The sequence below is a fragment of the Pongo abelii genome, chromosome 16, assembly GCF_028885655.2.
Source record: "Pongo abelii isolate AG06213 chromosome 16, NHGRI_mPonAbe1-v2.0_pri, whole genome shotgun sequence".
NCBI classification, from domain to species: domain Eukaryota; kingdom Metazoa; phylum Chordata; class Mammalia; order Primates; family Hominidae; genus Pongo; species Pongo abelii.
The window spans coordinates 90,626,966-90,651,594 of record NC_072001.2 but is presented as its reverse complement, the minus strand read 5'-3'; the positions used below and the strand labels follow the sequence as shown (position 1 = coordinate 90,651,594).

General features: G+C 39.4%; 2 long non-coding RNA genes across 2 annotated transcripts in view; both read left to right on the top strand.

The window, feature by feature from the left end:
* LOC134760219 (uncharacterized) overlaps positions 1-24,629 on the top strand; it is a 453,492-nt gene that overhangs the window by 245,416 nt on the left and 183,447 nt on the right. The gene's annotated exons all lie outside the window — the stretch shown is intronic.
* LOC129050190 (uncharacterized) lies at positions 341-24,397 on the top strand. The gene is made up of 3 exons (XR_008513744.2): positions 341-6,598; positions 21,347-21,437; positions 24,040-24,397. It is a non-coding gene; the product is annotated as an uncharacterized LOC129050190 (long non-coding RNA).

The following is a 24,629-nucleotide window of genomic DNA, read 5'->3' as shown; positions in this document are numbered from 1 at the left end:
CACATTTCTACTAAGTACAGTCATAGTCTCCTATCCAACCAGATTTGTAAGGGAATCAGACAATTCCTTTTTAAAAATAATTTATAGGAAGATCTAAGCTTAAATGGATAACTCACAAAATGAAGGAGTGAGATGAATGTAAACTTGTGTAATCCAGATCCCCAAGAATGTATTATAAAAACACAATAAAACCTCAGTTATTGAGCTGTCTTTTAAAAATGTACAAATCAGGCTGGGCGCGGTGGCTCACACCTGTAATCCCAGCACTTTGGGAGGCCGAGGTGGGCGGATCACCTGAGGTCAGGAGTTCGAAACCAGCCTGGCCAACATGGTGAAACCCCATCTCTACTAAAAATACAAAAATTAGCCAGGTGCGGTGTTGGGCGCCTGTAATCCCAGCTACTCGGGAGGCTGAGTCAGGAGAATCGCTTGAACCTGGGAGGCAGAGGTTGCAGTGAGCTGAGATCGCGCCACTACACTCCAGCCTAGTTGACAGAGAGAGACTCCATCTCAAAAAAAAAAGTACAAATCAGTGAAAAAATTAATGTCTACTTTTAATTGCAGCAGTTTGAGCCAGTGGCAAATGAATATAAATTATAGGCTTTTGGGTCTCAACTATCTCAGATCCTTTGGTTTTTTTTTGGATATATAAAAAATACAAATATGAGAGTTAGAGTAAGGTCACTTGTAGATTGTGCCTTTCTTTTACTGGCCCTGCTAAAATGGTAAATACTCTGTTATGCACAGCCAGTTGCTTCACTTTCACTTTTAATTTGCTTAACCAGTCTCCTACTATTGACCCCTCTCCCTACCACTTTATTTTTCTTTTACTGAACAGGAAAAAATAAACTTGAGGCCAGTCCTCATTTGAATTATTATTCTGTCTGCACTTGAGAAACCTATATTAATGAGGACTTGTGGAAACTGAATAATTGATGCACGTGTATTTCTGAGCTTAATTATCAGCAAAACTAATTCTCTTCTCTCTTTCTTTTCACTTTGTGTTTATAGACATTGCCATAGTGGCTGTTCTGAAGGTCATACTGCCAGACTAGTCATGGGAAAGCTTAGAATGTAGGGCTCACCTGGTCATCTTGTCTCCCAAAGTTCATATCCAGATGTATATATGGACAAAATTATATTGGTCTTCTTTTATATTCAAAGCACTGGCTACAACTAGACCCTTGCAAAGCTGATGAATATGAGATCCCCTTCCAGGGATTCACAACTTAGGGTGACAGAGCACACATACATAACTCTAATATTAGCAGGGAAGATTGCTATCTATAAACCAGGAAGAGTGTTCCCATCAGAAACTGGAACTGCTAGCACCTTAATTTTCTCAGGTTCCAGAACTGTGAGTAATAAATGTTTGTTGTTGAAGCCACCCAGTGCATAGTATTCTATTACAGCAGCTGGAACTAAGACAAAATGTGTGATGATAAAGAGTAGAAAAGCAGACCCTTGCTTGGTGGTGGGGTTGGATTGCATGATCTGGACAAAAGGGAGAAGAAGAGATAAATAGATATACCTAATGTAAATGATGAGTTAATGGGTGCAGCACACCAACATGGCACATGTATACATATGTAACAAACCTGCACGTTGTGCACATGTACCCTAGAACTTAAAGTATAATAAAAAAAAAATAAGGCAGAGAGAGACAGAGAGAGAGAGAGAGACAGCAGTGGTGTTCTCAACATGCAATCATTTCACAGAAATAAAGCAAAACAAAAAACTTAGAATTGGAAGAGAAATTGAAAATTACCTCTTACAGATGTGACTATTTCTCTCAGCCTGACCTGTTGGCCAACCAAATCAGAATCTGTAGATATTAAAGATTCAGATTCCCTCGTCTCCATGTACCAAGAATCTTAATTTTTCACACTGACTGCATGACTCTTAATGCACAGTAAAGTCTCAATCGTGGCTATAGTTCATTCAATAAATAATGGACTCCACTTTTCCTTACATTACTTATTTCCCAGAAAATGCATCACCTCTTTTAAATTTCTGAGACTAGCTTCCCAGCTTCACTTTGGATACCTCCAGAGACAGGAACATTATTCTTTTTAGGGTGGGCTCATTCTGTTCTTACCTACAATGTCTTTGATTGGGTTGCTCCTCATCTCTCTCAGGGTCCATGGGTTCAGGGATTAAGGGTTGGAGTGCTGCTCTGGAGGATGGATTGTACAAGTGCCAATCTGGGCTGCACCGTCTATTGACTGATATCCCTTGGCAAATGCCTCGGGGTTTCATTTTGAATTAGAGATAATAATGGCTCTCACCTCCTATGGATGTTTTGGGTAGTTTTAGTTGGCTATTGCATGAGAACCACTTGGAATAGTATCTGAATCAGTGCCAGCCACACAGAAAGGCACTGTATTTGGTTTTGTTTAGTGCTCTGCTGTCTTTGTCTCTAAAATGCTTAATAATTTTTGAACAAGGGGCCCTGTATTTTCCTTTTTTCACTGGTTCCTGCAAACTATGTTGCCGTTCTTGGGAAGAGCCCAATATGTGTTAGCACTTATAAACTGGCACAATCGTTCTAATATTTTGAAAAGCTTAAATTATTAATGCGGTTTCAAAAAACATCTTGGCTCCAGGACACAGTCTTTGTAAAGACCATACCTTTTTCTAGGGTGCTTCCTACTTCACTTCTTTTCAGATGCAATCCCATGTGAAAACATTGATTCCAGAGCACAGGGGTGTGCCCAGTTGGGTTCTGAGGGTTCTGTCTCTAGTACCTATCAACAATAGTCACAGCTGCCAGAAACAGCCTTTTCCACCTATTTTGAGGACCTTGTCTTGAACCTAGATCACCAGCCTAGACTCTCTTTCTCAGCATGGTATTTTTGGAGTCCTTTTTCTGTTATCTGCATGGTCCACTCCGATGTGTATTCTTGCTTCAAATTCCAGGAACCAGTGTGGGATAATGGATCCTCTCCTCCAAGAAGGTGCTGAACTCTTTATGAGAATTAATTCACCTTTTTCCCAGCAACCAGTTTTGCAAACCAGTGTTGTCAATAAGAGGTAGACACGATAGCGTAAAGAAAGTTTTTTTAAATTATACTCTGATTACAAGACAATGCTGCTCTTCCTCCTTAACCAATATGACTCTCTGGTTAACCCTTTGTGGGCAAATAAGTCACTTCAAGTGAGCCCAAGTTCTCCTCTCCATAGCTCTCACCCATTCATTCTGGTCTGACTTCTGGCTGAATTCTTATTCAACTTGAATCTACTTCAAGTACTTGAAGGCAGCATGCATGTAAGAAACTCCAAGTCTGCCAAGACTACACAGTGGTAAATAGCATATGGAGCCAATACCCAGAGGGTCTCACCAGCTGTGATGTGCCTTGGAAGCAGTTCTCAGAGGAAGCAAAGTCAAACCACTGAACAGTTCTTGCTGATGTTGAGCCCTCTCCTTGTGCCGAGCCCCAACACTCCATCCCTCTCCATGGAACATTCTTTCCCCTCCCTGGGGTGACATCTTGCAACTCTCCCTGATTTTCTGCCATTTACTGAGCCAGCCATTGCAGCTTAGAAAGAGACTCCACATCTGGATGACATGTGGTCTTGCAGAAGTGTTAGCTGCCTTTTAGCTGGAGGAGTTCAGGGAGAGAGGATGCTTGATTTTTATTTATTTATTTTTATTGTAAGGAGCTTGAAATGAGCATGTCACAGAGCCTGATGTCATCCCTCTAGAATGAGCCAGGCTGGGCCCAGCCCTTGCAGAACTTTCAGGTGGCTGCTGTGAGTTTTAGCTTGTGTTGAATATCTTGGGAAAATGAGCCCAGAAGACAAAGCTGATTCCAGTGGCAGATCTGAGATCCTCTCTTTGCAAGTATGAATGAGTATCAGCCATTCATTGGAATTTACTTAGAAATAAATAAAAGCTGCACACTTTCTTTTTCTGTAAATAAGATGAAGTGAGGCTCTCTAGGGCTGACCCACCTTGCAGCAATAACTGGCTGCTGTTCTCCCCGTGAATGCTTTCCTCCTCAACTGAGACACATGCTGCCCTATTCAGGGGCCTTTCCAATTCCTCCTAATCTTCTGTGTCCAGAAATGTGCATTTACTCAGCCTGATCATAGCATGGAAATTCTCTTAGGGTCCAGAACTCCTGCCCACACTCAGTCTGCTTGCTGGACAGCAGACAATGCCTCTAATTTTTATTCAAGAGGTGCCACACCTAAAGCTGGACAGGGAGGAAAAGTGGACTGAAGGGAGGATGTTATTTTTTTCATCACACAACCGTCACTTGCTAAAGAGCAGGTTTACAATCAAGCTTACCAGTCCTGAAAGGACTCTAAGAATCAAACTGATTCCATAAATCTTTTTATTGGAGAATGAGTGAGCAAAAGAGAGACTGAGACATGATTTTTTACTTTCTGCTCTATATTATAAGCCATTGAGAAGCCAGAAAGTGAATGTGCCTTTGCTATCCGTCTAAGATCATAGTTGGCACTTTCCTTAATGTTTCTTCTTCTGATAGCATTACTTATCTTTAGTGAATTATCTCTCCAGGTATACAGTGTCCAGAACTGCCTTTAAGAAATCCTATGCAAGATTACATTATTACATCCTTCCACCATGGCCATACGTCTTGTCCGATCAGATGCAGCCTGAAGTGAAAGTCACAAGCCTCTAAACTTATCAGGCTTCTGACCACATCTGGACCACATCTGAGCTGACCCAGTGCCCAGCTTTCATGCATGAACTGTGTCTCCAATCAAGCTTTAATATTTTGACCTTGACTTTGCTCCCCAGATCCAAATAGCTTACCTGTTTTCATCAAGTGTCACGCTTTTCATAGTTGGCCAGGCATCAGATCCAGCCCTCCCTCCTAATCTCTTTTCTCAAGTAGCTCAGCTTGGGTAGCCTCCCAAGGTCTTCCCAACATCAAACATTAACCAAACCCCTTGTGCCTTCCTTACCCCAATCCCATATACTCACTAACATCGAGGGGGAGCTCTTTTCCTCTGCTTGTCTGGTGGGGAAAATATTCTCACGAGTCAAAGAAAAAAATGGTGACTTTGGGAATCACACGATTAGGTTGTGATAATGGGGTTGAGGGCTTTTAGTTAGAGGGATAAAGGCATTGTGACCAGATCCTGGCTGCTTTCTGGATCTTTTTGGTCCCTGTTCAGCACAAGGGGCAAGGTCCTTCTCACACAGCTGGCGTACTGGGGAAGGCCTCCTGGGTGAAGGTGGTACTGGTAGACAGGAAGCCCTGGGCAGGTGACTAGTTAGATGGTCACAGGTGGTAGGGGAGAACGCCTCTTTTCCTCCTCTGTCCTTGCTCACTCTCTTCTTTTACCTTTAGAGGAGTAATGTCCAGGGGACAAAGACACAATGGGCTCCTCAACTTGTCTCTAGTCTAAGTCTCAAGCTGAGAAGCAAGGGAGACTTCAGGGGTTTCCTTGACTAGCCCAGTTCACCCCAGGCAGGGAATTGTTGCAAAAGTCTGAACAACGTTCTGAGCTTGTTTTCTTAAGACATCAACAGGTTTGGTTGTAAGGAATGCTTTCAGCTCAGTGTTCAGTATGCCACGAAGGAGACACCTTGGCTACTCTACATGCACTTTGGAAACCGACCATGGCCATGTAAGATGATGGTGATCTCCCTGGGTTCTTGTGGATGGCTCACTGTGTGCCAGGCTCTGTGTTCTGTGATTTTCTTACATTAATTCATGGATGAGTTGGGGCTGTTGTTATTCCCATTTTACAGATGGTGAAAATGAGGTGCACAGCAGTTAAGTACTTGTCCAAGTTTATTCAGCCTATCTTACTGGCACAGCTAGGATACAAGTGGAGGCAAGATTTGAACCTAGCCCTGTCTGACTCCTGAGCTCTAGCTGTCAATCACAGAATTATGCTGTATAGACTCTTTCATTAGGTTTATTTAACAAGCTGGTATTACTCATCTATCAAACAGACACTGGGTTAAGTCCTAGGAGCACTGCCATAGAATAAGGCGCATGCCTGCCATCATTTCTCACAGGATAATGAGGGGACAGAAAGCTTTCTTGTGCATTCTGCCATTGCCATCTTTGTGTCATCTATGGCTGTCCTCATGCTCTGCCAGACTAAGACCTTCCAGTCTCAGCCACCTAAGCTTCCTGCCCTCATTCCGCTCTGGCTGTCAGTTTGGTGTCATCGGCAGATGGGCGACAAGAAGAGCCTGTCTATGGGTGCAGGGCAAGAACTGGAAGGAGAGAATGTGCCACAAAGTTGGAATCCGTTGGACAAATGATGTGACAGCAGACATGGTGAGGTTGAAAGCTGGAAAATAGCAGTTAATAGCCCCTGCCCAGGCTGTGCTGCAGGAGATGGCATGCTGAGTGACATCATAATGGCTTGTGGAAATACTGCTCAGAGCCCATGGAAGCTGTTGCAGAACACACAGCCTGGTGCACTTCTTTGTTGCATTCACAAAGCCCACTCTGTTGGAGACAGAATCTGTACTGGGTTTTTCCCAGCAGTGCACTTAGGATGTGCCATGCAGAGACAACCAGTTGAACCTGGTGTCCACTTAGCCATGGCTCTTCCTAATAAACACTTGGCAAAAATGACTGCCAAAGACACTGGGATTTGGGTGAGTCTCGTAGCAGCTCATGGTCTGCACTGCTATTACTTCTGAAGATAATTATAAAGATAACACCGGTTAAAATATCTAATGTTTTATTCAATATTTTGGTGAGTTGCAATTACTCCCAATTATAATTCAACAGCTTTTCTATTTAAAACAATGATTGCCCTTTGCAATGAGCTTTGAAGCAAATAAATGGTTTGCCATTATTAGTCATTGTTCTGACAGAGATTTTTCCCTCCAGTTTTCCCCAACTCTATTGCCTTTCAATTTGGGGCTAACTAGTGTTATCTTTTGGTTAACCCTTTTCCTGCTCACCCCATTAACAACCAAGCTAACTTACATAGTGAGGAATGAAAAAAAGTAGCTTCAGTGACCCCTGAGACAATTATACTCATTAAAAATCAGTGGGATCCAATTACTAGCAGCAAGACTCTGACTGAGTTTAAAATGTATTGAACATCAATCCCTAGCCAAGTGACAGCAGCAGATCACTGGAGTCTGCCAGCTGTGTCAGGAAAGAAGACACTTTCGCTGGCTTCTGTTATTGCATTCAAAGCCACCTCCCTTTTGTCATTATCGCCATCTTTTGTTTACTGTGTAATTCCTTTCTATGTTAAGTGTTACATGCAAGGGAAGTTGTGAGGAATAAGGATTACCTTTAGTGAGATGGAATTGTAATTATAAAAAGGAGTCAATGCCTACAAAAATGTATGATTGTCATTTACAAAAAGCAGAAGGTAGAAGGAACAAGTCTAAACCTGAAGATACCCAACAGGGTTTGTGCAGCAGAATTCCATAACCCATTTTTATTGAAGTTCTACAATGAACCCATTTTATTGAGTTCTTGCCCTAGGAACTCAGAAATAATTGAGATCACATTTCCCTCAACCAGGAACTTGCCATGCAAACTGTGGTCTGTGACTTGATTATAATAACCAAATTAACTATGTAGTTAACAATTGATTAAATATGGGTATTATTTGTAAAAATCTAGAGTAATAGACCTAGAGGCTGTTATCGGCATTGGTGAAATATAGCACCTTTGATAATTTGTAATACCGAAAGTACATTTGTTACAACTTAATAGTAGCACAATCTTCAACCAAATCTAATATAAAAACTTCTTCTCTAAGAACCACCTTTCTGAGTATATTTGGTATCATCATTCACACTTACCTGCCTCATCCCACCTGCCGCCCCATCCCCTGCAATGTTTCTATATGTCACTGTCTTGTCAGCAATGTTGGGTGTCGGCTTTCCATGTTGTCATCTGGCATTCGAACCACTGAGGAATATATTTTCACTCTGGGTGCGTTCCATAGTAACTCTCAGTTCAACAGAGCGAAGTGCAGATTTTAATGCTGTAAACGTCTTTGACATTAGAGTGAAAAATTTTTTTAAAGAGAATACTGTTTCATATGTTCATTTTTTTTTTTTTTTTTTGCTTAATTTCTATAGAAATGGATAGGGGAAAAAACAGTCTTTCTAGATGATTAGCAGTAGAGAGAGCCAAATGGAGGACTCATGAACATATCTTTTTTTTTTTTTTCTTTTGAGATGGAGTTTCACTCTTGTTGCCCACGCTGGAGTGCAATGGCGCGATCTTGGCTCACCGCAATCTCTGCCTCTTGGGTTCAAGTGATTCTCCTGCCTCAGCCTCCTGAGTAACTGGGATTACAGGCATGCGCCACCACGCCTGGCTAATTTTGTATTTTTAGTAGAGACAGGGTTTCTCCATGTTGGTCAGGGTGGTCTCAAGCTCCCAATCTCAGGTGATCCACCCGCCTCAGCCTTCCAAAGTGCTGGGATTACAGGCGTGAGCCACTGCACCTGGCCATGAACATATCTTTGATTTCCGAGTTAAGCAATTGCATGGGAAAGACTTGAAGAAAACTGTATCTGGGTGAAAAAATCGGGGGCTTCGGTGTGTTCATGTTAATCTTGGAGTACTTATTCAGCATCTATTCAGATGTCAGATATGCAATGGGCATATAGATCTAGGACTCCAGTCAGAGAATGTACATCTAGAAATACAAGTTTGGGAAGCTCAGCCATTAGAAGGCCCTGTCTCTAAAAAAATAAAAGATAATGAGACATGATCAACTTATTAACTCACCTTGGAAGAGACTACATATAGGGAAGAACAGATGGCTATGGACCAAGCTAGGGGGCACTGCAGTATTCAGAGGTTAAGCCAAGGACAAGAGGTAAGGAAAGCAGCTGGTGAGGAAGGAGGAAAACTAGAATAGTGTGTGCTGTTCCATAATCCCAGAGAAGTGGTATTTCAAAATAACAAAGCAGTCTACTTGCAAATGCTACAAAATCATCCAGAAAAAGGACTGAGAAGTGACTTTTAAATTTTATAATATAAAGATACTTGGTTTCAGCAAAGTGATTGTGAGAAAAGTTTTATTGGCATGGGTTTCAAAGAAGGAGGATATTGGCCAGAGAAACTCTTCTGTGAGTAGAGAGAAGAAACATGGGCTGCAGGTATAAAGGATCTGAAGTCACAATTTTGTTTATTTTCTATTGTATTGGTTTGCTTTAAGGTAGGAGAGAGTAGAGCACATTTGTCTGCTTATGCGATCCTCCAGGGAAAAAAGAAGAAATTAATGCTGCTGAAGACAGTATCTAATTGCAAATTCCTTGAGAAAGAATGTACAGTTGCCATCATAGGTGGAGAATTCAGGACACTAGCTGGTAGTGAAAATCTTTAATTCACAGGATCCTAGAATGTTTGTGCTAAGAGGGCATTAGCAGGCATCTGGTGAAATCAGTCATTTGCTGATTCATTCCTTCAAGTAATAGCTTTTGGATATCTTTTTTTAATTTAATTTTTTTATTATACTTTAAGTTTTAGGGTACATGTGCACAACATGCAGGTTAGTTACATATGTATACATGTGCCATGCTGGCGTGCTGCACCCAATAACTCGTCATTTAACATTAGGTATATCCCCAAATGCTATCCCTCGCCCCTCCCCCCACCCCACAACAGGCCCCGGTGTGTGATGTTCCCCTTCCTGTGTCCATGTGTTCTCGTTATTCAATTCCCACCTATGAGTGAGAACATGCCGTGTTTGGTTTTTTGTCCTTGTGATAGTTTGCTGAGAATGGTGGTTTCCAGCTTCATCCATGTCCCTACAAAGGACATGAACTTATCCTTTTTTATGGCTGCATAGTATTCCATGGTGTATATATGCCACATTTTCTTAAACCAGTCTATCATTGTTGGACATTTGGGTTGGTTCCAAGTCTTTGCTATTGTGAATAGTGCCGCAATAAACATACGTGTGCATGTGTCTTCATAGCAGCATGATTTATAATCCTTTGGGTATATACCCAGTAATGGGATGGCTGGGTCAAATGGTATTTCTAGTTCTAGATCCCTGAGGAATCACCACACTGACTTCCACAATGGTTGAACTAGTTTACAGTCCCACTAACAGTGTAAAAGTGTTCCTATTTCTCCACATCCTCTCCAGCACGTGTTGTTTCCTGACTTTTTAATGATTGCCATTCTCACTGGTGTGAGATGGTATCTCATTATGGTTTTGATTTACATTTCTCTGATGGCCAGTGATGATGAGCATTTTTTCATGTGTCTTTTGGCTGCATAAATGTCTTCTTTTGAGAAGTGTCTCTTCATATCCTTTGCCCACTTTTTGATGGGGCTGTTTGCTTTTTTCTTGTAAATTTGTTTGAGTTCATTGTAGATTCTGGATATTAGCCCTTGGTCAGATGAGTAGATTGCAAAAATTTTCTCCCATTCTGTAGGTTGCCTGTTCACTCTGATGGTAGTTTCTTTTGCTGTGCAGAAGCTCTTTAGTTTAATTAGATCCCATTTGTCAATTTTGGCTTTTGTTGCCGTTGCTTTTGGTGTTTTAGACATGAAGTCCTTGCCCATGCCTGTGTCCTGAATGGTATTGCCTAGGTTTTCTTCTAGGGTTTTATGGTGTTAGGTCTAACATTTAAGTCTTTAATCCATCTTGAATTAATTTTTGTATAAGGTGTAAGGAAGGGATCCAGTTTCAGCTTTCTACATATGGCTAGCCAGTTTTTGGATATCTTTTATGCAAGCATGATTGAAGTAGAACCTGTGCCCTTAATACATAAAAGTATCCTTTTTTTAGTAAACAAGAAAAATGTGCTTCAGACAGTAGAGTATCTTGCTTGAAGTCTTGAACTTTGTCCAGCCAGAGCTAGATGAAAATCCATTGCCTCTCTACTGTCTTCCCATTGTTCTTTTCAGTTTTCCATCCAACCACTGAACTCAGAGCCTCATATTCTCTCTTTGCTTTTCTTTTTTATTTTTTGAGACAGAGTTTTGCTCGTGTTGCCCAAGCTGGAGTGCAATGGTGCGATCTCAGCTCACTGTAACCTCTGCCTCCTGGGTTCAAGAGATTCTCCTGCCTCAGCCTCCCTAGTAGCTGGGATTACACACCTGGCTAATTTTTGGATTTTTAGTAGAGACGGGGTTTTCACCATGTTAGCTAGGCTGGTCTCGAACTCATGACTTCAGATGATCCACCTGCCTTGGCCTCCCAAAGTGCTGGGATTACAGGCATAAGCCACCACACCCGGCCAGAGCCTCATATTCTAATTTATTACATGGGTATCCAAGACAATGAGAACTGATTGAACAAGTTTTACATTGGGTTTACAAAAAAATGAAGAAGACACCCATGAATACACATTCTCATTGGGGAGAATACTATGCATACTTCAAAGAATTTTTGTGGAGATTGAGAAACAGTGTGTGATACTTCCTGAAAATAAGACTCTGTTGTAACCAGCCTGGGCAGCATAGTGAGACTCCATCCCTATAACAATGTTTTAAAAACGTAGCCAGGCATGGTGGTGCACGCCTGTAGACCTAGCCACTTGGGAGGCTGAGGCAGGAGCTTCACTTGAGCCCAGCAGTTTGAGGTTACAGTGAGTTATAATTGCACTGCTGCACTCCAGTCTGGGCAACAGAGTGAGGCCCTGTCTCTAAGAAAAAAGTTAAAAAACACAAAAAATCTCTGTTATATCAACATAAATAGTGTGTTACATTTATATGGACCTAGTAATTCAGGCTAAATGGTGGAGAATCAAGAGAGTCCAACTTGAGAAAACCCAAAGAGAAAAATTAAAACATTTTTGTTATAAATATGTATTTTAAAAAGGCATAAATGCAACAACTTTAAAGAAAAAGCAGCTGAATGAAAACTGCAGATAAAACCATTAAAAAAATTGTCTGGGCACAGTAGCTCACACCTGTAATCCCAGCACTTTGGGAGGCCGAGGCGGACGGAACACTCGTGGTCGGAAGTTCGAGACCAGCCTGACCAACATGGAGAAACCCCGTCTCTACTAAAAATACAAAATTAGCCAGGCGTGGTGGCACATGCCTGTAACCCCAGCTACTCGGTAGGCTGAGGAAAGAGAATCACTTGAACCCAGGAGGTGGAGGTTGCAGTGAGACGAGATTGTGCCATTGCACTCCAGCTGGGCAACAAGAGTGAAACTCGGTCTCAAAAAATATATATCAATAAAAATCATTATATATATAATATATAATTGTATATAATACAATAGTATATATCATATATATAATTGTATATATACAGCTAAGTAGCATACTAATACAGCTAAGTAGCCTACTAATACAGCTAAGTAGCCTACTAATATAATGCACAGAACAGCCCCTCAAGACACAGAGTTATTGGGCCCTGAATGTTAATAGTGCCAAGGTTGAGAAACCTTATAATTAATAATCACAACTACTTTGAAACTTATACTATAATTAAATGTAAAAATCCACTTATCAGATTTTGAATACCTCATGAACACTTCTGCCTCAGTTTCTTTGTCACAGCCTAGCTCAATCTCATTGGAAGTAAATAAGATGCTTGTTAAAATGCAGATTCCTGGGTGCTGGCAACTGTTTATTAACTCAGACTCACTAGAGGTACAGCCCAGAATCTGCACTTTTGAGAAGACTTTTGTGTTAAATATTGAAGTGTGAAGGTCCCTTGACCATGTCCTATTCTGAAAGTCCTTCCAGTTTTCTGTCTTCCTAAACCCTATAAAGCCGTATTCAAATCTCTCATCCAAATGAGACTTTTCTGGCATCTCTCTCCTCTGGCTGTAGTAAAATACTAACATATTACATGCTGCTAATTTCTTTTCTGGCATTTAGTTACATTTTTAGGTCTATTAGTCTGGTATGGTTGTAAACTCCTCAAGGTCAAATACCAAATTGCATACTACTTTCAGACTACCCAAAGGCCAAGCACAGTGCCTATTATAAAGTAGATGGAGGTTGACTACATCCAATTCTTATTTTCCTGGAACAATGCTGCAATTTTATACTAGACCTTTCCTAGAGACACTAGAATTTCATAAAATTCAAGTGGAAAGTTTCTTGCTGATGTTAATCATACAGGATCCCTCAAATGATGAATCAGCAGAGCTCAACTTCATAGACTCAGCAAGGATAAATCAGAAAAGGCAGCTGGCTCACAAACAGCTCAGATGAGCTTTCCCTAACTCACCTCTCAAACTTTGATCCATTAGCTAATCATCCTTTTCACACACAAAACATGTGAGCTGCTGGTCCATTAGAACAAGCCTCGTCCAGTAGCCTGCATTCTCACAACAGGAGAAAAATTATGAAAACAACAACAACAACATGAAAGTAGGCACCAGAATGGCTAGTTCAATTGAGTTAGGAATTGGTAAGGGTGTGAGGGAAACTGTAGAAGTCAAAGTTAGGGAGAGGTGAGCTGCAGCTATGCTGCAGAAAGTCATGCATACCAGATCAAGGAAGGAAGCTGTATAATCCATCAAAAGTTTCTAAAGTGATGATGTGGTCACAGCTGGGCTTCAGAGGGATTAATCTGCCATCCATGTGAAGGATGGGTTGGAGACAGACAAAACTGGCAGGCCAGGACACATTTAAAAAGCGACTAGAAGGGGTGACATTAGCAAAAATGGAAGAATAAGGATCTTCAATAATCCTCTCCTCCACCAAAGCAAGGAGAACGCTGGCAAAAATGGACAGAATCCGCTTTTTCCAAACTCTGAAAATTAACCAAAGGCTTACAGCAGTCTTGGAGGCTTTAGTCAAGAAAAAGTGGCTGAATGTCTATAAGAACAAGTTTTGTGAAAAAGATAAAAATAAGCAAATTCTGTGGCTTCATTTGCCCCATCCTCCTCTGCCCAGATCCTCTGGGCAGCTTCCCATATTCCTCTGCCCAGCTTCAAGGTAGCCTTGAAAACCAAGAACCTACAAAAACTACACCAGAAAGCCCAACAGTCAGGGAGAAGAAAAGACCTGCAGCTTCTTCAAAGCCCTATTCCCCTAAACTATCATTATTGGACCCATTTGATAGGTCCCTGGAAGGTCACACTCACAAGGCTGCATTTATTTGACCTGACTCAGAATTCGCTTGTTGGAAACAACTTTCCCCTAAGGCATTTATCAAAAATAGTCAGCAGCAAATATTCAACCTTATGGTTACCTGAGGTATCACAATTGGGACCAACAATAGGCTAACCAAAAAGCTGAAAAGGAAAGGCTGGGGGTGAGATATTCATAGGGGTTTTGAAAAGCTTTGGAATATTCCTGGAAATCTAGAAGGCAATACATATGTGTAAGGGATGTGTTTATGCCTGCTACTGTATAGTTGCTCAGAAGAGCCCTAAAAAGCTGTTAAGTTCTTGCCCCTTGCTAACCATGAGACTTTCAGCAACAAGGAAATGAAGTCAAGAGCAGAGTTGTAAACTGCCTGGCAGAGTACTGAAGGCATGCTGCAATACACACACACACACACACACACACACACACACACACCCTGGCAAAGTTTGAAGGCTGATTCATTTCAGATGTTTAAGAAAATATTTGCTCAATCATTAGCTTATCTCTAAGCTAAGGAGAGATGTCAGTGACCAAACATAGTAAAGGTTTCAGACCTTATAGAATTACCTCAGAAAAGTCATTAAAGAAACAACAAAAATCAAGAAAGTATCACCTGTGCACAGGGGAGGAAAAGGAATCAGCAGAAACTGTCCTTGAGGAATCCTAATCCCAGACACTAGGCTTACTAAACAAAGCTATTTTAAATATGTCCAGAGAACTAAAAGAAACTATCTAAAGTCCTGAAGGAAACTATGAATACAATGTCTTAGAAAGTACAGACTATCAATAAAAAACTGAAAGTACTTAAAAATTATAAAATAGAAATTCTGAAGTTGAGAAGCACAATAACTGAATTAAGTATTATCAGAGGAGCTCAACAGAAGATTTAACCTAGCAGAAGAAAGAATCAGCAAACTTGAAGATTGTTCATATGAGGTTATGCAGTCTGAGAGAAGAAATAAAAAAGAATAAAGAAAGTGAACAGAGGCTCAAAGACTGCAAAACATCATCAAGTATACCAACAGATATAATATAACAAATGTTCTCAAAGGAGAGGAAAAAGAAGGAAAGGGGTCGACAGTATAGTTGAAGAAATAATGAGTGAAATATTACAAATTTGATGAAAAACATAAATATATATCCAAGAAGTTTAACAGACTAGAATACATTTTAAAAGATCTACACCTAGGCACATTATAATAAAACTGTCTGAGACATAAAATCTTGAAAACATCAAGAGAGAAGCAAACAATTCATCCCATACTAAGAGATGCTTAGAAACATTAAGAGATTATTTATAGTGAGAAACTATGAAGTCCAAACAACGTAGTCTAAATGTTGGAAAAAAAGCTATCAACCAAGAATTTTAGAGCAAGCAAATCTACTCATAAAAAATAAAGTAATTCAGAAATTTTCAGGGAAAATAAAATCAAAACTGAGAGAATTTGTCATTAGCAGACCTGCACTACAAGAAATATTAATCAGTATAAAGAAATGAATAATACTGGTAAAGGTAACTACATAGGTAAATATAAGTGACAGATTTTAATATATATTTAAAATTTGACCTTTTTTTTAACCTCCTATCTGATTTTAAATACAGTAGTATAAAACAATAATTATAGATATTGGTTGCTGGTCATTCAATGTATAAAGATGAATATTCTATTACAACAGTGCACAAAGGAGAGGGAAGGAATGGCACTATTTAGGAGCAAACTTTTGCTATGTTATTGAAATTAAGTTGGTACTAATCCAAATTAGATTGGTATAAATTAAGATATTAGTTTTAATCTCCAGGGAACTACTGAGAAGATAACTCAAAAATATAGTAAAGAAAATGACAAAGGAATTAAAATGATATACTAGAAAATGTTTATTTAACATAAAAGAAGACAGCATTGGTAGAATAGAGAAATAATAAAGACAAAGGACAATTAGAAAACAAATAACATCATGGCAGACAAAATTTCTTCCTATTTAGTAATTATATTAAATGTAAATAGATTAAACAATCCAGTTAAAAGACAAAGAAATAATGGATTAAAAATTAAATACACACACACACACACACACACACACACACACACACACTCACATACATCATTATTCAATGCTGAGCTGCCTAAAGAGATTCATTTTAGATTTAAAAACACAAATAGGTTAAAAATAAGATTATGGAAAAATGAAATTATGAAATAAAATTATGGAAATATAATGCAATAATCCAAAGTGATCGTGAGTGATTATAGTAATTTGAGACAAAATAGACTTTAAGAGATAAACTGTTACCAGAGGCCAAGAAAGTTAGTTTATGATGATAAAAGGGTCAATCCATAACAATACAAAACAATTATAAACAAATACACTCCTATAAACAGACCCCAAAATAGAAGAAGGGAAAACTCACACAATTATAAGGAGAAATAGATAATTCAACTGGTATAGTTTGAGACTTTAACACTCCATTTTCAATACTGGAGGAAAAAGTAGACACAGAGCAAGAAAATAGAAGACTTGAAAAAGGCTATAAATAAACTAGATCTGACAGGCATCTGTAGAACATGCCACTTGACAACAACAGTAAACACATTCTTCTTAGTACATGCGTACAAAGGTTTCTCTAGGATACACCATATGTTAAGTCATCAAACAAGTCTCAGTAATGTAAAAGGGTTGTTACATGTGTTCTTAGACCACAGTGTAATAAAATTAGAAACAATAACAGAAAAAATTCATGAAACCCATAAATTTGTAGAAATGAAACAACACACTTCTAAATGACATGAGGGTCAAAGAGAAATCACAGGGAAATTCTAAAACACTTTGAGCTGAATAAAAACAAAAACAGTATGTGATGCAGTAAAAGCAGTGCTTACAGAAAAACTGGTATTTGCAAATAACTACACTTGAGAAGAAAAATGTCAAACCAAACTTTTAATCTTTAGAACTAAGGAAGGAAGAATAAACTAACCCCAAAATATGCAGAAAGATTGACATAATAAAGATAAAAGTGGAGATAAACAGAGAATGGAAAAACAATAGAGGGAATCAATAAAAAAAAAAGTTGGTTCAAAATGTCAACAAAATTTGGAAACTTTTATCTAAGTGACCAAGAAAAGAGGAAAGAAAGGCTCAAAATATTAAAAATAAAAGTGTGGACATTGTTACAGAATTTATTAGAATAAAAGTATTCAGAAAAGAAATTTATTAGAATAAAAGTATTCAGAAAAGAGAAATGTAGACAAATGTGTGCCAACAAGTTGGAAACCTACACGAAATGAGCAAGTTTCTTGAAGCACGTAAACTACCAAAACTGACTCAGGAAGAAATAGAAAATCTAAGTAGATCTGTATCAATTAAAAAGCCCAGGTGGCTTTACTGTTGAATACTACCAAAATTTAAAAGAGGAATTAACATGAAATCATACAGAAATGTATTAAAATCATACAGAAATGCAAGTTAGGTGTTCTATCTGGAGCAATTTTGAAAATGAAGAACAAAGCTGGAGGAATCACATTTTCCTATTTCAAAACTCACTACAGCCTAGCGGTGGCTCACGCCTGTAATTTCAACACTTTGGGAGGCCGAGGCAGGTGGATCACCTGAGGTTAGGAGTTTGAGACCAGCCTGGCCAACATGGTGAAATCTCATCTTACTAAAAATACAAAAAAATTAGCCAGGTGTGGTGGTGGATGCCTGTAATCCCAGCTACGCTGGAGGTTGAGGCATGAGAATTGCTTGAACCCGGGAGGCAGAGGTTGCAGTGAGCCGAGATTGTGTCACTGCACTCCAGCCTGGGCAACAAAAAAGAAACTTTGTCTCAAACAAACAAACAAAATCACTACTACAAAACTACAGAAGACAAGATGCTGTAATCCTGGCATAAAGATAGACACACACACACACACTCACACACACACACATATAGGACATAATTGAAAGTTGAGAAATGAAACTATACACTATTCTTGACACTCTTATTGAAAATCAATTTCAGTAGGGAGAATAGTCTTTTCGCAAATGGTATTGGGACAGCTGGATATTCAGATGCAAAACAATGAATTTGGAACCATACTTCTGTCTATAATAATTAACTCCAAATGGTCCAAAGAACAAAAACTAAAAATATAAAGCTCTTAGAAGATAAACTAGGTGTATATCTTTATAACTGGATTAGGCAGTGTTTTCTTAAATACAACACCAAAAACACAAGGAAACAAGGAAATAGATCACAATCAAAGTTAAAATATTTGTTTGTTGATGGACAGACATTATAAGGAGCATGAAAATACACCCCATCTAATGAGAAGCAATATTTGAAAATTGTATGTATTTGATAAGGGTCTAGTGTCTGAAATATACAAACATTTGTACTTCTTTTTTCTTTTTTTGAGATGGAGTCTTGGTCTGTCGCCCAGGCTGGAGTGTAGTGGCTCTGTCTCGGCTCACTGCAACCTCCACCTCCCAGGTTCAAGCTATTCTCCTGCCTCAGCCTCCTGAGTAGCTGGGATTACAGGTGCGCGTCACCACGCCCTGCTAATTTTTGTATTTTTAGTAGAGACGGGGTTTCACCCGTCTCTTGGTCAGGCTGGTCTTGAACTCCTGACCTCATGATCCGCCCACCTTGGCCTCCCAAAATGCTGGTATTACAGGTGTAAGCCACCACACCCTGCCTTATAGTTCTACAATAAAAAGATAAATAATTAAAAATGGGCAAATCATTTTAACAGAAATTTCTTCAAAGTTTTTCAAGTGGTTAATCATCACATGAAAAATTGCTCAACATCATTAGACATTAGGTAAAGTGAAATTAAAACCTCATTAGATACTACTTCACACCCATTGGGATGATTATAATAAAAAAGAGAGTAATAAGGGTTGTGGAATGTGGAGAAATGAGAACCTTTATGCATTATTAGTGGAAATACAAACTGGTATAGCTGCTTTGGAAACCAGTCTGCCAGTTTCTCGAAAGTTAAATATACTATATCATATGACCCAGCAATTCCATGCCTATGTATATGCTCAAGGGAAATGAAAACACGTGTCTACATAAGAACTTATACGAGAAGGTTCACAGAAGCATTATTCATAAAAGCCAAAAGGTGGAAAAAAAATTTCCATCATCTGATGAATGGATAAACTAAATGTGGTGTATCTGTGGAATGGTGTATTATTCAGCCATAAAGAGGAATAGAATACTGATTCCTCTTTATAGTGGTTTATAAAGCAACAGTATGAATGAAACTTGAAAACATTCTGCTAAGTGAAAGAAGCCAGACACAGAAGTCCACATCTTTTATGATGGATTAATATGAAAAGTCCAGAATATACAAATACATAGAGACAAAAAGGGAGGGACACAGGAGATTGACTGTTAATGGGCATGGAGTTTCTTTTCAGAGTGATGAAAATGTTTTGGAATTAAATATTGATGATTTTGCAACATTGCTCATATACAAGAACTACTGTATTGTACTCTTTAAAGCTGCAAATTTTATGCTATGTGAATTATATCTCAATTAAAAATAAATGATTGCGGCAAACCTGCGTTTATTTCAGCAGCAAAAGAAATGGAGACAAACAGAGCCGACAAATTCCCTTCACATGACTGAAAATAGTGGATTTTCTATATGCTTCTGTAGCGAACATGGTAGTATGTAATTTATTCAAAGTATTTTCAGCTACCTGAATGGGCAGAGTTGACAATAATTAGAACCAGAATCAACTGGGGTTTGGGACTAAAGACGGCATTAAAGAAGATGGCAGATAGGAAGAAGAGATTTCTGCAGTACAGCCTTGGGAAAGATAAAGAAACTACATTCTAGCTTGCTAGAGAGTAGAAAGCTGAAATGTAGGTAAAAAGAAGCTAATGGAACTAAATCAGTGCGTTCTGTTATACTCTGGCATAAAATTATTACAGGCTATATAATCCTGAATGTAAATTGGGAAGGGTGTTGGAAAATCCCAGTGAGGACTCATTGGGAGTTTTTCCTTAGCTAGGCCAAATCAAATAAGTCAGGGGTCTCCAGAGAAGATTCTTAAGTCAAGAGGAAGCTTTTATTTTATTTATTTTATCGTTTTATTTTTCAATTAAAAGTTCAGGTATTCTAGGGATGTTGACACTTCCAAGAGATTCCAATGAAAATAACTATTGATAGGCTCAAAATTCCATTTGGGAAAGGATATCCCAAGGTAACAGTAACTGGTGAAGCCTTTTCTACTTAGAAATGGGATAATTGCTTTCTTTTTAATTTTAGCAACATCACAGTTTATATTGAGGGGAGAAAAAAAGCTTGGAAATCATCCAAGTTCTCCACAAAAGGAAACCAGCTAAGCCACTGTCTCACAAATGCTGCCTCCTTTAAACATATTAAAATGGTAATAGGTTTCAATTTCAATATATGTAAAGCTTTAAACCTTGAAATGAATTAACAAAACAGAAAATTATATGTCAACTAATTACACTGTAAATATTTAAAAATACTATATGTATGTATATTAAGAAAACAAAGAGGATTTGGAAAGAAGGGACAAACATACATGCCAGATCCTCTGTCAGTTATTTTTGTTTAGTCCTTGGAAGACTCTGTGAAGGTGGTAATATCCCAATTTTATGGACAAAAAATTAATATAAAGAACATTTTAATGTAACTTGTTCAGGGACATTCAACGGATAAAAGGTGGAGACAAGATTCAAACAAAGGCCCTTTGATTCTTGAGTTTATTGAGCCATAACCCAGTGAAATATAATTTAATAATATTGCTATTTTTTCTTGGGTTAACAATTTACTGAAGTCTGAATGTGGTGAGATATCAATAGGAAATGTTTCTGTTTTTTTCTACCTACTGCCCTCATGTTAAATCTCTCTTTTCCATCTCTTAATGATGGCAGTTCCGTTAGGTGTTTGTCATTTGCTATCATTAAAAAGCCCAGTCTGGCCGGGAGCCGCGGCTCACGCCTATAATCCCAGCACTTTGGAAGGCCAAAGCGGGGGGATCACGAGTTCAGGAAATCAAGACCGTCCTGGCTAACGTGGTGAAACCGCATCTCTACTAAAAATACAAAAAAATTAGCCAGGCATGGTAGCACGTGCCTGTAGTCCCAGCTACTTATGAGGCTGAGGCAGGAGAATCTCTTGAACCCGGGAGGCAGAGGTTGCAGTGAACTGAGATTGAGCCACTGCACTCCAGCCTGGGCAACAGAGACTCCGTCTCAAAAAAAAAAAAAAAAAAAAAAAAAATTCCAGTCTAACCTAATTTCATCTCATTTTAAACCCTGGCTTGATGCCCTTCTTAAATATTTATTATTTCTCCTTTCTCTTATATCTACCAAACTTCAGCCCACAGAATTTGCAGCCCAAGGGAGAGTTCGTGACGGGCATGTAGGATGTTTTCTCCATTCTTCTGTCTTCTGGTTCCAGTTCCTGTGATGTAAGCTTGGGAGGAGGGAGTATGAGGGAGGAGAGAAATAATCTTCTGTAACCAGCATCTTATTGGTGGTCCTATTTGACTCTTTCAGCTTCTTTTTCAAATAATGCAGATATCCAAATGTTGGTTCTGTCATGGAGTGCATGTGTGGGTTATCCATGGGACCATAGAGACATCCCTACTGTTAAGATGTAAGGTGTTCTAATTAGGAGATCTGCCCCAGCTTCATTTTCTGAAGCTCACCCATCTTCTCCCCCTGTCTCCTCAGCTTCTTCCCCAAGAGTCCATCTAATTGGCTCCATTAGCTGTATTCTTTGCCATGTGTGCCAGCCTTCTGGTATACCAGCAAGCTAGCTGAAGTCAGGCTGCTTAATAGGCGTTCATTTGGTCTGCTCATTGGAAACTCAGGCCTGCTTGCCATGGCAAACACTATGAGCCCAGGCATCCCTGGAGCCACACTTCCTTATTCTGCTGCTTCTCTCATATTCCTTTTGTGTTTCTGTTCAAATAGGTTGAGAGAAAAATTAGCAGATCCACTACATAAGCACTTATTCCAGTAAAAACTAAGAAGTCATTCTCCCTTTTCTGCAGCACTAATCTAATCTCTATGAATTGTTCTCTTGGACATCCTCTCGCTTTTCTTGGCATGGTTGAAAGAAGCATCCGCTCTCCTTATGGCAGGGAGGGAAATGGACACACCAACTCTCCCAGGCTAATGAGTCACGTCTCTGACCTTTCCCCACTTCTTCCCGGCTACCTCCTGCCTCCCTAGTCTTAACTCATAGTCAGACTTGAGTGGTGGTGGTAGCTCAGTTATACTGACATAGTGGAACAATGCCCCCTACCCCCACTACCTCACCATCACTCACTATAAATCCTGGAGGAGATTTCTTTCCTCTAAAAATTCAGATCTCATTTTTGAGTGTAGAATACTTTACTCTTGTATGTCTTAGCTTTGTATCCTGGTCCAAGATAATAGAGCCCCCTCAGTATCCAATTACACTTGTTAGGTCACCAAAGTGCAAAGTAATGCTTAGAAAAGATGGCACGGGTCCAGTTATACAGTACATTAGCACTTTGGAGGGTTTCTTGCCATTCCCTGATGCCTAAAACATATTAAGAAAAAGAGAAAATTGTAAATCAAAGTAATATAACATTGAAAATTATATATCTGAAATCAAAGGGGGAAAACTAAGAGAAACAGAAAATTTGCTATAGTTTAAGAAGTTAAGTGAGAGTATGAATACAGAAAAATAAATACTGTCTTTGCTTTTGTACCCAAATTAGCAGGAAGTGAGAGACAGGACTAGCTGGATTTCCTAGGCCAACTGTGAATCCCTAAGCCTAGGCGGGAAGGTGACCGCATCCACCTTTAAACACGGGGCTTGCAACTTAGCTCACACCCGACCAATCAGGTAGTAAAGAGAGCTCACTAAAATGCTAATTAGGCAAAAACAGGAGGTAAAGAAATAGCCAATCATCTATCGCCTGAGAGCACAGGAGGAGGGACAGTGATTGGCTCATAAACCCAGGCATTCGAGCAGGGAGTGGCTACCCACTTTGGGTCCCCTCTTGTTGTATGGGAGCTCTGTTTTCACTCTATTAGATCTTGCAACTGCACACTCTTCTGGTCCGTGTTTGTTACGGCTCGAGCTGAGCTTTTTCTTGCTGTCCACCACTGCTGTTTGCCACCGTCGCAGACCCGCTGCTGACTTCTATCCCTCTGGATCCGGCAGGGTGTCCGCTGTGCTCCTAATCCAGCAAGGTGTCCATTGCCGCTCCCAATCGGGCTAAAGGCTTGCCATTGTTCCTGCATGGCTAAGTGCCTGGGTTCGTCCTAATTGAGCTGAACACCAGTCGCTGGGTTCCACGGTTCTCTTCTCTGACCCACAGCTTCTAATAGAGCTATAACACTCACTGCATGGCCCAAGATTCCATTCCTTGGAATCTGTGAGGCCAAGAACCCCAGGTCAGAGAACAAGAGGCTTGCCGCCATCTTGGAAGCAGCCCGCCGCCATCTTGGAAGCAGCCCGCCACCATCTTGGGAGCTCTAAGAGCAAGGACCCCTGTAACAGAAGGGTTCTGATCTCCAGGTTGCATAATATCAACAGGCTTTGGCATCAGTTGTAAAAGTTAAGCTAAAATCCTTCACTTCTAGGGATTAAGAAACTTCAAATATCTGTTCGCTAACCCTGTTTATAGCTCTGAGTGTTGTTTAGAATTACCATACTTTGGGGCAAACTCTCTTTCTAGGCAGATTTAATTCACTGAGTCCCCTTTGGAATACCCCAGCTAACTTGTCCATTCACCAGCCTTAAGCATGTTGGCAATTTCCTGCTTCTCTAGTTTTTCTCATGCTACCCCTACCCAAGAAGCTGTCCCTTCATTAGCTCACAAAATCCCACCTATTGCTGGAAAGCCAGATCAAAACCAACCTTCTGTATCCTGCTGGGGGAAATTCTTTATTCTGCATTCCTCTCTGGAAAATATATTGCCTTGACTTGTTACTGAGTGTTTTTCTAGAATGTCTGTGTATCTCACTGGGTATCTGATGATGTATTCTCTAAAGTGACCATATTTATTCTTATTGTTGTTTGTTTGGCAGAGGAGGGAGGAGTTCAAAAGTTCTCACCTCGAGGATTGTATAAAAAATTAACAAAAGCATGTGCTGGATGATCTGAATGACCAACAGATAACAGACTGAACACCCACTGTTTCATTGTCCTAGCAAGTATACATGTGAATTTGTAATCACATTGGAACCAGGAGTCCTCCAAGAATGTCAAAATAAAAATTAACTTAATGTATAAATAACGGGTTTGTTCTAAGTGAAAGACAAATGATTTAATGGATGCTTTGGAAAGGGTGGTTTTTATATAGAAAAAATAATGAGAACATGAGTGGTTTTATGGCTCAATGATATGGCAGGAATGATTCAAAAGATTTTACACAGTAGCCTTCAGCATGACATTCATATTAAAAACATAAATTGAGTTTTAATAAAGTAACACCATCCATCTCACTAAATTAGTATTGTTGATGAAATGTTATTGGTTTTGGTAGTTTTGTTTGGATTTAATTGGCAAATTTGATTTGGTTTTATAGTTTTATAAGTGCAATAAACTTCAGGTATGTGTACATAATTTTGGATTTGCACATATTTAAGTACCCTTTGTATTATGCTGGAACATAGGA